Genomic DNA, 8,215 nt, shown 5'->3' with positions numbered 1-8,215 from the left:
GTCATCCCCCAAATCATGCCACCACATATGTAACTCCAAAGGGATCTCTTCACGAACTGAGAAAGGTTCATTTTGAATTGTGATCATCCTGTACATTTGTTAAGGTGATTTTAATTAAAAGAAAACTATGACTCATTTTGACTCAAGAAAATGACCATTTTTTTCAAAATTTTCACAAAAATATCCGGCTTTGCCAATACGACCTTTTAGCACTTCTGGATAATAGAACAGTAATGAGGAATATAAAGGAAAGAGAGCCAAGGTCTGCAGACGTCATAGTAGCTACCTCGAAATCTCCAAATAATAGTAGCAATACGGCTCAAGAAATCACCACGTCTAGATATACCTGGATCTGCACATGAAGTGCAGAGTGTAGTATGAGTGTAACCTACCTCATATACTCAATAAGTAATAGAACTAACCTTAGTCTGAAGTAGTGACGAGCGCAGAAGAAAACAGTCAAAAACCAATATTAATGACAACACAAATATAATGATGATAGTAACAATAAGCAACTCAAAGGAATTATCATAATCAGCTCGTTCACATTACATGAATTTAGACATGCTTTTAGATATTACAATTTAATCCCAACACTGATAAAAATATCTTATTTACCAGATAGCATGAGGAATGGTACATATTTGTGCCTACATGTCAAGTATGCATACCAAATGAATGATTTCACAGTGGTATACCTAGGTTCCCTCCCTCTCAACATACTCAAGATGTCTGTCTCAAATGCTCACTTCATCATACACACTCAACCACTCAACACTGTACGGGTGTCTGGCTTCAATGCCCCTCACCAATGAACGTGTATATATCACTATGCATATGCTCATTGTTGGTATGTCAGACTCGAAGGGGCATATCCTGCCCAATCTCTAATCAAAAACCAATATGGCTTGTTGTTGCGTGCAGCCCGATCCAAATAATAATAATAATAATAATAAATAAGCCAATATGGCCTGATGTGGCGTACATCCCAATCCAAATAACACTCTCAACACGGCTCTAAGGCCCACCTCAGTCATCAACCTCCCTAGTCTTAAGGTCTCACAATCTCCTATCACTCAGCCCAACAACACCACATACGGAAAAAAAAATGATAACATGCAATGTAACGATGAATGATGAATAAAGACTGAGATATGATATGCAAATGAAGAATCATGAATGAGTGTATAATTACAGTTAAGTCAGATAACCCAAGAACAACATAAATAGCCTCATCAAGTCTCAATCAAATAACCACATAACCTAAATATGATTTCTAACATGAATCATAGCTCAGTTAATTTAATAAATAGGAAAGACACAGAAAAACAAGATATAATAGCAACACAATCCAAAAGTCAGCTCGGATCATGATTACCCCATTGCACGCCCACACGCCCGTCACCTAGCATGTGCGTCACCCCAACACATCACCAATTACATGATTTCCAGGGATAATTACCCTCAATTCCAAGTTTAGAAATGTTGCTTACCCCAAAACGTGCAAGTCAATACTCCAAAAAGCTCTAATAAGGAGGATGGAACCAGGAAAGGTTACAAAGCCCAATTTTTCTCTAACTCTATTTTCTTTTTTGTAGGAACAATTTATGTTGTCATGCTTAGCCAATTGATATCCTCTCAACGTGTGGTATCAGCATTTATAAAGCTCATTCTACTGAGGGTAAATCAAAGGCTCAAAGCACCCCATAATTCAACTGCCACACTTGAACAATGTCACTTAACAGAGTCCACCTGGAGCATGCCTAGGAAAACTAACCTGCAAAGCTGAGGCGAGAGCTATACCTTCTGGAATTGGAGAAATAATTGCTATAAAGTAAGGAGATGCGAATGAACGATCCCTAAAGCAAATATTTGAAATGCTCCACGATTAAGTATACCCATTCAGACTCACTTTTTGTTCAATTATAAAAAGTAAGCACTTTAATGAAGATTTATAGCACCATTCAATTAATATAGATTAAGATCGTAGAAAATTGAATAGTAAAAAAATCTTTGGGCGAAAGGCAAATAGGGCTCATCCTTGATTTCATGAAATACTTCCTTCGCTTCCATGCCAAATTGAAACTCATCTTTCTTTCTCAACATGAGGCTTGTAGACTCGTGACGCAACATGACTGAACGACTTAATGTTTTAGGTTCACAAGAAGGTTCTGGACAGAAGTATTCAAACTCTTAGGGGTCAAATCATGAAGAAGCAAGCTCACTCTCATTCCAAAAATCGGAGGAAGGCATTCTATCCGGTAATGAAGTTAGAAGTTTTCGGCTTGCTTTCTCTCTTCTTTTGTAGTTGGCAGTCTCACTCAACATTGTTACGGGACTTCTCTTGTACTCTATCTGCTTATTATATTGGTAGGTACAATCTTCTTCTAGGCTTCTGATTGAACTTTAAGGTAATGGGAGCTCGTGAGCTCGGAACGAATGGAGCGGAAGAGATCAAAAGTTCCAGGGAGAAAAGAAAAGACGAGCACTTTGGGCCACGAAGCCAATGTCAAAGACAAGGCTAAAGGAGGCCATACTTGTAGTAAACTCCTCTCGTTATGAAGAGAGTGAGTCTATAGAGCCTACGAGCCGGCCAGTGCAGCAGGCTCAAATACCCTTGGTTCTGTCTTGTACTTCTCTTAATTCAATTCAACTATCAGAACCCACAAGAAACTGAGAGAATAATTAGATAGCAGTGTACAGAGTCGGCATCAGGCCCACATTGACATCACTAATGACAGAGTTCCATACAAGGAATATACACTTTTACTTCTAACTTGTTTGTTGCATTTCGTAGGTATTTTGGACAGGCACATATCACTGATGCACTCTCAGTGTGTGGTATTAGCATATCAGATGCTCAATCTACTGAAAGTGCATTAGTTCTTCTGGACTGGCCACCTTGAACATATCCTTTGGTCTGCTTGTCTTCCAGGGAATAAACTTAGGGGCTAAAACTTGGCGATACATACAACAATCAGTAACTCCCAAAGGAACATAACCACCTGCAGGGAATACAACTGGACACAACCGCGTACAACATAACATGCCTTCCTCAGTGCCAATCTCAATACCAACTTCGGCTTCTGAAAAAATGTAGCAACTCAGCCACAGTGCCTGCACTTCACACTGTTGCAGAAGTCACACACCTATAACGGATCCTGCTGCAATCACTGCTCCATCTCTTTTATCATCCACATAACAAAAAAATAGTCTCCATCTCTCATGACCTCAATTACAACTATCTTCAACCTGGCTTTAACTATTGAGATTGTTAAAGCTAGGTTGAAGATAGTTCTCAGCACTTACTGGACTGCTTCCTCTGATTTTTTGTGCACTTGTTTGTTGTGGAGTTGTTGACTAGGTTGTTTAATATTATTTTTAAGGTGAAAAGGGTACCAGATGAATGGAGGTGGAGTACGGTAGTTCCACTGTATAAGAACAAAGGTGATATCCAGAGTTGCAACAATTATAGGGGTATCAAACTACTGAGTCATACCATGAAAGTATGGGAGATGGTGGTTGAAGCGAGGGTGAGGATGACAGTGTATGTATCCGATAACCAGTTCTGGTTCATGCCGGGTCGTTCCACCACAGAAGCTATACACCTTGTTAGGAGGTTGATGGAACTGTATAGAGAGAGAAAGAAGGATGTGCACATGGTGTTTATTGACCTGGAGAAAGCTTATGACAAGGTTCCCAGAGAAGTTCTCTGGAGATGCTTGGAGGCAAAAGGTGTGTTGATTCCTTATATTAGGGCAATTAAGGACATGTATGATGGGGCTAAGACTCGGGTTAGGACAGTAGGAGGCGGCTCTGAGCATTTTTCGATTGAGATGGGGTTACACCAAGGCTTTGCGCTCAGTCCATTCTTATTCGCCCTGGTGATGGATGCGATAACGAACCATATTCAAGGGGAGGTGCCGTGGTGCATGCTATTCGCCGAGTCTAAGAATTTCAAGCTAAGCAGAACAAAGACAGAATACCTCGAGTGTAAGTTCAACGCCGAGCCGGGGGAAGTGGACGTGGATGTGAGGCTTGAGTCACAGGTTATCCCAAGTAGAGGCAGCTTCAAGTACCTTGGTTCGATTATCCACGGGGGATGGGAGATCGACGAGGATGTCACACACCGTATTAGGGTAGGATAGATGAAGTGGAGGTTAGCATCTGGAGTTTTGTGCGACAAGAGAGTGCCAACGATACTCAAAGGTAAGTTATATAAAGCGGTGGTTAGACTGGCCATAATGTATGGGGCTGAGTGTTGGACTGTTAAGAACTCACATAATCAAAAGATAAAAGTAGCAGAAATGAGTATGTTGAGGTGGATGTGCAGGCACACTAGGATGGATAAGATTAGGAATGATGATATTCGGGAGAAGGTGCACGTGGCTCCCATTGATGAGAAGATGCGGGAAGCGAGGCTTAGATGATTCGGGCATGTACAGAAGAGAAGCCCAGATGCTCCAGTAAGGAGGTGTGAGCGGATGGTTGTGGAAGGCACAAGAAGAGGTAGAGGGCGGCCTAAGAAGTATTGGGGAGAGGTGATCAGGTAGGATATAGCGAGGCTTCAGGTTTTCGAGGACATGATACTTGATAGGAAGTTGTGGAGGTCGAGTATTACAGTTGTAGGCTAGGAGGTAGTTGAGTCTTGTGTTACTTTGTGTCTTTGTGAGTCTAGTCTGGTAGGGTTTTGTCTAAGATAGCTAGGGGTAATATTGTTTCTTACTATTTTCTATTTTCGATGCAGGTTCCACTTACTAGCCATCGTTTTTGCTTTGCAATTTTTTTCTTTTGCATTTTATGTTCCTATTTTTCCTATGATCACCGTGATGAATCTAATATTCTCTCCTTTTGTCTTTTTATTATCTTGAGCCGAGAGTCTTTCGAAAACAGCCTCTCTACCCCTTTGGGATCGGGGTAAGGTCTGCGTACATACTACCCTCCCCAGACCCCACTTGTAGGATTCTACTGGGTTGTTGTTGTTGTTGTTGTTGTTGTTGTTGTTGTTTGTTGTCACATTTCACAGGGGAAATCTACCTACTTGTTACATGGAGGACCTTTTGTATATGGAAAGAGTACTTTCAAACATTTGGCTTAGTAGTTTTAGGTTTACTTTGTATGGTTGACCTAGCTTCATTTCACTATGTTTTTTATACCCAATTGTCTATCATCTATGGATAGATAATTGGCACCTCACTATAGGTCTAACTTCACATAGCTCACTGGATCCAATTAATTGTCATAGTTGGACGATTAATTAATTATCCACCATTGGTTTGGAGGTAAGGTTTATGTCCCCTCATTTGGTGTGCTCTTCTTGATTATATTTATGAAAAATAACCCTAGGCACAATGCCTAGTGTATTTTTATTTAAACAAAAAACTCCAAAAAGCCCTTCCCACGTGAATCGGCCTTCGAACGACTCGAATCTAGCCACAAACAACTTTATATCATCAAATAATGCCGTAGAAAATAACTTCAAACAATAAGGCTTTGATCTTTATCAACCCTAAAATCAACCCCGAGCTCGCACCCCAAAACCCGGTCAAACTCACAAATTTCAAACAGTCATTCAATTACGAGTTCAACCATATCAATTTCATCAAATTCCGACCTCGAGTCGACCTTCAAGTCATTATTTTTCACTTTAGGAAGTTTTCACTAAAATTTCTCATTTCTTCACTTTAATTCACCAATTAAATGCTAAAAACAAAGATGGAATCATGAAATAATAATAAATCCGAGTCAAAACTACTTACGTCGATCCAAATCATGAAAATCCCCTCCAAAATCGAGCTCTTTAACTCAAAATATGATATAATAACTCTAACCCTCGAAATGGAGTTTTAAACAATATGCCCAGGCATTACCCTTAGTGGTCGCATACATCTGCTCGCGTTCGTGAAGAAAAAACTTCCAGCTCATCCAAAAGACTCTACGTGAATGTGAGGCAAGGGCCGCGAAAGCGAATCACAACTCACCTTGACACTGCACAAACACGGGCATAACTTCGCGATCGCGAAGACTTACAGCCATTCGCCTCCAGCCAGCCTCCCTACTACACGAATGCGTCGCGATCACGAAAGAGTCATCACCCTAAAGCATCACGAACGCGATGAACAATCTTCCAGCCATCAACAATAAACTACGCGATCGCGATGCCTTCTTCGCGACATGTAGAAGGAAACCAGAACTGAGAACTAGCAGTTCCAAAACATCGAGAAATGGCTTGAAACGCATCTGAAACACACCCAAGACCTCCGGGATCCCATCCAATCATATCAACCAATCCCAAAATATAACACAAACCTACTCGAAGCATCAAATCACACAAAACAACATCAAAACTACGAATTGCAGCCCAATTCAAGCCTAATGAACTAATGGTTTTTCAACTTCTAAAACTCATGTTGAACCATATCAAATCAACTCCGAATGGCCTCAAATATTGCATGCAAGTTCCAGATGATACAACAGACCTATTCCAATTCTCAGAACCGAAATCCAAATCCGATATCAATAAAGTCAATTCTTGGTCAAACCTCTTAACCTTCCAAACTTTTAACTTTCCAACTTTCGCCAAAAAGCCTCAAACTAACCTACGGACCTCCAAATCAATATTTGGACAGATGCCTAAGTCCAAAATTACCATACGAAACTATTGGAATCATAAAAACTCCATTCCAGCGTCATCTACACAAAAGTCAAACTCCGGTCAAGTCTTTCAACTTTGGGACTAAGTAGGCGTTTGGACATGAATTTCAATTTTTTTTCAAATTTGGAATTTCACTAAAATTTGAATTGAAGATGAAGTTGTGTTTAGTTATAATTTTTGCAACATATTTGAATGTCTTTTTTTCAAAATCACGAAACATGATTTATACCCCACAACTTGTAAAAAATATCAAAACCACCCCAATTTGATTATCCTACTTGAAATAAACAATCAAATGCTATTGTTTAACTGTTATCATATTCTGCTTTACTATAATACACAAAAGATGCAAAATCAATATCACATTTTCTAATTCTACTAACACACAGAGAAGGTGCAAAAGCAGGCATAGCCACATATTTCTCATAACTATTTAATCAAACTTCCAGTAGACAGAGTTCAAGTATCAACTAGGACTGACCATCAGTCGCCAAAGATGTATCTGCCAAAGATGAAAAACTGATTGGGTCATTTAATAAATTTGTAAAATATAGGGTAAATTTGTAAAACTAAAAGCTAGCAAATTCCCATTTTCAAGTGAAAAGGAAAAATTGATAAGAATGGGATAACCAAACATTGTTTTCAAAAAAAAAATTGAAAAAAAGGAAAACATTTGTATGTCCAAACGGGCTCTAAGTGTCCCAATTCATCCTGAAACCAATCCAACCACCCCGACAAGTCACATATGAACATAAAAAAGACAATTATTAAGGGGACAAGACTACAATACACAAAGCGACCTACCGGGTCGTTACAGTTTTAGAAGATATTTTTATGCAGAATGTAAAAACGCATGAAGGAGAAGAAAAAGAAGAACATGAAAAAACTCTGTTTGCATCGTAAAAGAATTGATCACCTTTCTTTTTGCATCCTACATCACCTAATTATGGTAGAATACACAAGCGATGATATATAAAAGGAAGAACAAAGAAAAGTGACACGTGATTGGAACAATACTAATAAGGAAAGGAGGGAAATCCAAACATGACATTATGAAAGACAATGGGGAAAAATTAAAAAATAGCCAGATTTATAACTGGTCGTTAAAAAATAGTTTCAAAAGTAATCGAAATTTAGCCACTTTTCATGTAAAGATAAATCTGAGCGAAAACACTGTTCAAAACCCGAAAAATACGCCAGTATATTATACTGGAGTTCCAGCATAAGTATGCTTGAACTCCAACATATTATACTGGAGTTCCAGGATAAGTATGCTGGAACTCCAGCATAATATGATGGAGTTCCGGCATAAGTACACTAGAACTCCAACATAATATACTAGAGTTCCAGCAAGTATAATTGTCCAGTATAATATACTGGAGTTTGGAGCATCGGTGCTCCAGTCTCTAGTATATTATACTAGAGTCAGTAAAGTATACCGATCCAGCATAATATGCTGGAGTTCATACACAGGTGCACCGAACTCCAGTATATTATGTTGGACCGGTCTCTGTTGCAGCAAAATAGTGGTTATTTTTCATTGACTTTGTAAACGCTGGC

The sequence above is a fragment of the Nicotiana tabacum genome, chromosome 16 (genome assembly GCF_000715075.1).
Source record: "Nicotiana tabacum cultivar K326 chromosome 16, ASM71507v2, whole genome shotgun sequence".
NCBI lineage: Eukaryota > Viridiplantae > Streptophyta > Magnoliopsida > Solanales > Solanaceae > Nicotiana > Nicotiana tabacum.
Note: the sequence above shows the minus strand (reverse complement) of the source record.